The sequence below is a fragment of the Phoxinus phoxinus genome, assembly GCF_949152265.1.
Source record: "Phoxinus phoxinus genome assembly, chromosome: 6".
Taxonomy (NCBI): Eukaryota; Metazoa; Chordata; class Actinopteri; order Cypriniformes; family Leuciscidae; genus Phoxinus; species Phoxinus phoxinus.
The window spans coordinates 30,081,075-30,087,074 of record NC_136881.1 but is presented as its reverse complement, the minus strand read 5'-3'; positions in this window follow the sequence as shown (position 1 = coordinate 30,087,074).

Below are 6,000 nucleotides of genomic sequence, written 5' to 3'. Positions count from 1 at the left end.
TGCTGAGGTAGAGAGTTTGAGCGGTGGAATTTGTAGTTTGATCTGAACTGCGTTTAAAAACCTCACGTTTTCACCTCTCTGTGGCAGCATGACGAGCCGGGGGTTGACAGTGGGCAACGTAGCATGAAGAGGTTAAACAAACAGACATTCTTCATTAAAAACCTCCAGCTGATAAAGAAGATAAACTGACATTTTAGGCCAAGCTTAAATAATTATACAAATCTTGCAATAACAAGGCTATTGTGTTCCTCTTCCATAAAATAAACATCCAGCAGAAAGTGTAGTAAACAGCTACAAATAATTTCTTCAATTAAGCAAATACAAAAATAACAAAATGATAATAACCACCAACAGAAGATCAACATAATCTTAGCGTTTCAGATAGCAGAAATACATTATGATCAAATGCAGCCTTTTTAACATAATAGATTGTGTTGCGTTTCCTTTAACACAGATTCTGGAGTGTGTGCTTCTCTGTCCTTAACCCTTTGTTTCAGAAAATTGCAAACTGATGCGGTATTAACCACAGAGGCAAGACTTCAGCAAAACTTCGACTGTGCCTCCGCCCATATATCAAGTCCAATTTCACGGTGGCGACTCAATTCGGGTTCAAACCGCAGAGACCATGAGGGCGTTCGGGCTGACCGCACCACTAAAGAGCTACAGCAGATTCCCGGACCTTAAATGTGTCCGATGTCAATGCAGAGATTAATGGGTCAAATGAAGAGTCCAGGCCACAGAAGCATAAGCCTGAGCCCGGCTACTGTCTTTTATAGGAAGATCATATAAAAGTCATGACTGACTGAACTTCTGTCTGTGCACGAACATCATGCGTGCCACCCATCGGTGCAGCCGGGCATACATTCCTACAACAACACTGAAGTTGTCCTGACCTTGGCTCATATTTATGGTGAAAACTAATCTTCAAATGTTAGTAAAAACACAACAAAAAGAAGAAGCAGTTTCTGCTGTGTAGAAACACTCATGTCTCTTGGTTTCAAGATTTGAGAACTTCTAATTAACTATTTGTTTCTGAACTGAAACGACTTGTTTTTGTTACAAGGGTCAGAGACATGCAAAATATCATTTTCTTATCGAGTATTTTTGACCTGTTTTACAGTACAAATCTTAAACTTTCTTAAATCAAGATATATTTGCTTTAGAAGCAATAGGTATTAAGTCTTGTTTATAAAAAAAAACAAAAAAAAAACATCAAAATTAAGTTTAAACTTAAAACAAGAAAAAAACCTCTGCGTGAGAAAATTAAGTTAATTCACTGGCAAAAGTCACTTAATTTTTTTGATAAATTTTTCGAAGACTTTACGTAAATCTTAGAAATTACATCTGCACACACTGTTTTCATATTTTATCATCAGACGAAATAAACAAAGACTTTTTAAGACTTTCTATTTTGTAATTTCAAGTAAATGCATCTTGATTTAGGATATATTATATAGATATATTATTCAAACATAATATTATTATTCAATATATATTATTCAACATTCTGGCATGATCTTATTATTCATTTTAACAGAACTGTCTCACTGCTTATTAATATTTGAAAAACTTTTTTAAGCCAAAGTCATGTGCATACAATATGTGGACAGGTGCAGAAAAATAAAATAAAATATCATATCATAGAGAGGACCCCTACAGACACACATGACTCAAAGCTAATTCAGGGTATATGATATCCCTCAAAACTTAATCGTTAAAAGCTAAATATAATACACTTATTAATAAACTGGTATAAAAATGGTATACAAGTTAAGAAACCAAAATGAATACAAACGTACATTTCTAAGAACTTGACACGTTTTCTTTAGGCCCCTACTCAAAATGTATTTGTCATTGAATGATAAATGAAAAAAAAAAAATCTTAGTCTCAAACACTGAAAAGCTCTATACTACATGTAATTTGGTGCCATTCTTTCTCTGGTGACTGTTAATAACACTCAAAGACAGAAATTTAGAGATCAAGATTGCCTTATTCTCTCGCACTGAATAACAATATCTGTGCCGGAACACTAAACACATGATGCTAACAGGAGCCAGTACACGTTTTTATCATATATTCATTGCTGAATTAAAAAAAGAAAAACTCATGCATGCCACATGTTAAACTAAGATGCTCAAAGCCTCCAACAGCCTGCACCGTTCAGTGCTGGTCAGATTACTTCCAAATTTTATTCAGTTACTGAATCTAAATTACATGACAAACATTGTTGCTAGTAACATAATCCATTGCATTTAAAGTAATATAATCCGACTATTTTTTGATTACTTTTTGACCTAACTTGTTTATCACGTTGATTTGAATAGGACAATCTTGTACCATATTGATATAAAAATACAACAAAAAAAGAACATTTATTCCATTCTTTGTTCTCAACAACATGAAGTGCATTATCATATTACGTCATGATTTCCCAGCTGCATGGGGTTTGTGAGTTTAATGAAAAGTAAATAATTAAATCGTAATTTAAAATGTAAATAAATAATTTTAAAATCATTAAATCATAATAAAACGCTTACTAAAAAGATGAAATGTTTAATTTGTTTATCTGCATGTCATGTAACTTGACATCAGAGAACTGAGAACTTAGTTTTTTTTCTTCTTCTTCTTATTATTATTATTAATAATTTCTTAATTATTCATATACATTTTTAAAGACAAAAGACGTCCAAAGACAGCAATAGAATGCCTCACTTAGTGAAGATTCACGTAATATGTGTTCAGCAGGAGTTGATAGATTGCAATGTTGAGAAAACACTTCTGAAAAGTGAAACTACTTCTGTAAATCCAGTGATCAAATGACAATCATTCACTACCCAGGGTGTGTTACGCACTTAAAAAGAGAGACACACGTCTCAATGGTCCTGAATTCTTTTAACATATACCGGTACTTGTCCTCACTTTGATTTTTTTGCTCATGAGGAAAGTCTGAAAGGCAGACTTTGCATAATTATAGAGTATGTGAAAACAAATATGCTCTTCTGCTAATGTGCCCATGATAATGTCTAAAAGGATTAAGATGAACCACAACTGCACATGCGTGATTCTATAATTGCAGGTAGCCTACATTTGGTGTCCAAAGTCATTATTATTTTTTTCTGCTTTTTTCAAATGGTTAGATTTTTAATTATTTGTATTATTTGTTACTCATTGTCATGGATCGCAAGATGTTACAGGATATAATATTTACTGTAAAAACGTGTCTCTGAAAATCATAATTTCTTTGTTGTCCAAATTAGTCAGTGTATTATCATGACTGTATAATCAACCTTTCTTGTAGTAATATTTCATTTATTTTATTTATAAAAGCCCTAAATAGTAATTTTCCGGATTCTCTGACATTAAATTGTTTAAAAACAACTTTTATCTTATACAAATTTGTGCCCATAAATCTTGCATTAATTCTGTTACCGTTTCATACTTTGCCTTTAAATTGGTGGAATTATCTCCCACAACTGTGAAATGATGTCACTTTCCCTCACTGATAAGGTCTGAAGCACTGAAAGGTATGCGTGTTTTCTCTGAGAAAGTATTTTAATCTTAAAAAGTTCCTACACCAAGAGTTATTTTGTAAAATGTCAAAACTGTTACCACAATATCAAAAGGAAACCAGAATTTAACACTGATCATACAGTGGGTTGTTTAAAAGTCTTTTAATCATGATTTCATTCGTGCCATGTGCTCTTAGCATTTATGCTAGCAAGTGAAGTTTTTGGCTAAAAACTTTGAAATGGTAAATTCTGTTACCACCAAACTCTGTTACTCTGGTACAATTACCTAATGTGTCTATAAAAGAGTTGACAAACAATAATATAACAAAATCCGTTTTTTTTTTTTACAGTACGGTAATAAAAAATGGAAGTAACTTGTGTTTGGCAAGCACTGAATTATTAAAATATTATTTGTTTTCAATAAGATGCTGGAAAGAATTTCTGTTAGTGAACAAAATGTATCTCCACTTATAGAATCACACACATCTTTTACCTGCTGTACTGTTACCCCACCAATAGATGGGGCTTCGTAGACGCCCCATATGCCTTCAAAGCCAACACAGATGTATAAGGCATACTTTAATTTTTTTTTAACTGCCAAAGACTGACCTGTGTAAATGCAACATGGTTACAAGATTTGCGTGAAGAAGTGCGCTGTGTGCGATGATTATAGTCATAATGATAACCAGACTGGCTGGTTTACTAGGAGACTTAAAGCGTTAAAGCACCTTTTCAAGATGCAACTGGGTGACCGTTTGGATGGAGAATCAAGCTGAACTGGGTCATATGCTAATCTGTATAAAAGTCGTTTAATACTCTCTATTCATAAAGTATACTGTATGTCCCTGAAGAGAGCTTAGACTGAGCCATCACAACATGCCCAGAAGAAAATGCACAAGGAGCTTAACAAACAGAAGCTGAAATGAAGGCACAGAAGAAAACCGTTACCTTTTATAACTTGATTACAATTTATTTGGCCTGTTTCCTTTCTCGGCCCATCATAGGAAGGAAATATGGTTACACCATGTGGTCTTTTGAAGCGTATTAGGAGAATAGCGATATCATGTGAACATAAGGACAAATGGGGGAGGGATGAGTTCATGTGATGGGTAAGAATTGTGACATATAGTGAAAGACAACGAGGGCAAAGGGTAGTTAAATAAATGGAAGACATATATGTGTGTTGGGGGAGAAAAGGTAAAAGAGAGAGAGAAAAGCATTATAGGTCTCAGTACTGGTCAGCAGTGTGAAAAGGCCATGCCAGTCTAGATAAGGATCAGTGGGGTTACATGCCCATGAGGCCAGGGGCTGTCGGCCCTCACATAGGGGGTCGGGGTTGGTGCCATATCAGAGAAAGTGCCGAAGTACACACAGTAATATGAGCTAAATAATCTTTGCCTCTCACTCAAGAAGAAAAAGGAGGGAAAGAAGAGAAGAGAAGTGAACCCCAGTCAATAGGCCTACATCGAAACCTGCAGTAAGTGGGTTAAGTGGTCGCAGAGAAAACACTGACATAATTTTGCTTGACACCATATGTAGCATATCACAATATGGATTTTCAAACTTGAGGCCTGTTTAAATACAGTAAGTGCCTTTGATATTGCCTTTCCTATTGTTGCCTGTTGCATGATACCATGCCAAGCACAGTCTGCTGAAGCATATTTGCCAAAAAATTAGGCGTTCTCAGGCTAATAGAAAAGATAGTTGATGGATCCCGTAGTCCTCCACTGTGCCAATATGTATAGATTTGTTTAATAATAATAATAAAAGAACTAGACTATACTCGACTAGTCTTTGCTCAATAGGCGAATGCCACAATGATTAAGCTGTTAACGAACACAACCTTTTTTATTTATCGTTAAAAAGAAACGGAAATACACGCCACACCGTTGACAATAATCTTGCATATTTATAGCATATTCTGATTGATATTCTTATCAATTTAGTAAATTTAGGAAAATACATTTCTTCACTTTAAACAGCAAATTCGAAAATCGGTTTTAAAAAACCCACAATAAAAAAGCATGCAGTGACGTAAAAAGAATTAATTTAGCGCTTAAACAATATGTTTTAAAATAGGCCTACTGAAAATCCCTAATTCTTGGCATAACAAAATTTAAGTTAAAGGATGTAACAAGTTCTTAATTTTACGCTATCTATAAATTAAAATGTATACGTAAGATGGTTAGTGTGACATCGCTAATTCATGAACGCTGAAGAAATGTAGGCCTATGGGTTTTCCTAATGTCAAAGTTGTTACATGTTCATGTAAACGAAAATCTTAGAAAGACATCTGCACACATTGTTTTCATATTTTATCAACAGACGAAATAAACGATGGCCTATTTGAAGTGTACAATTATATGACCAGCTGACAATAATCTTTTTCCTTTTGTAGCCTATATGGTTGTGTCTTTTACATTATTACATTTTCATAATTTATTAAAAACTATATAATTATTACATATTATTTTATATTATTAGGCCTAC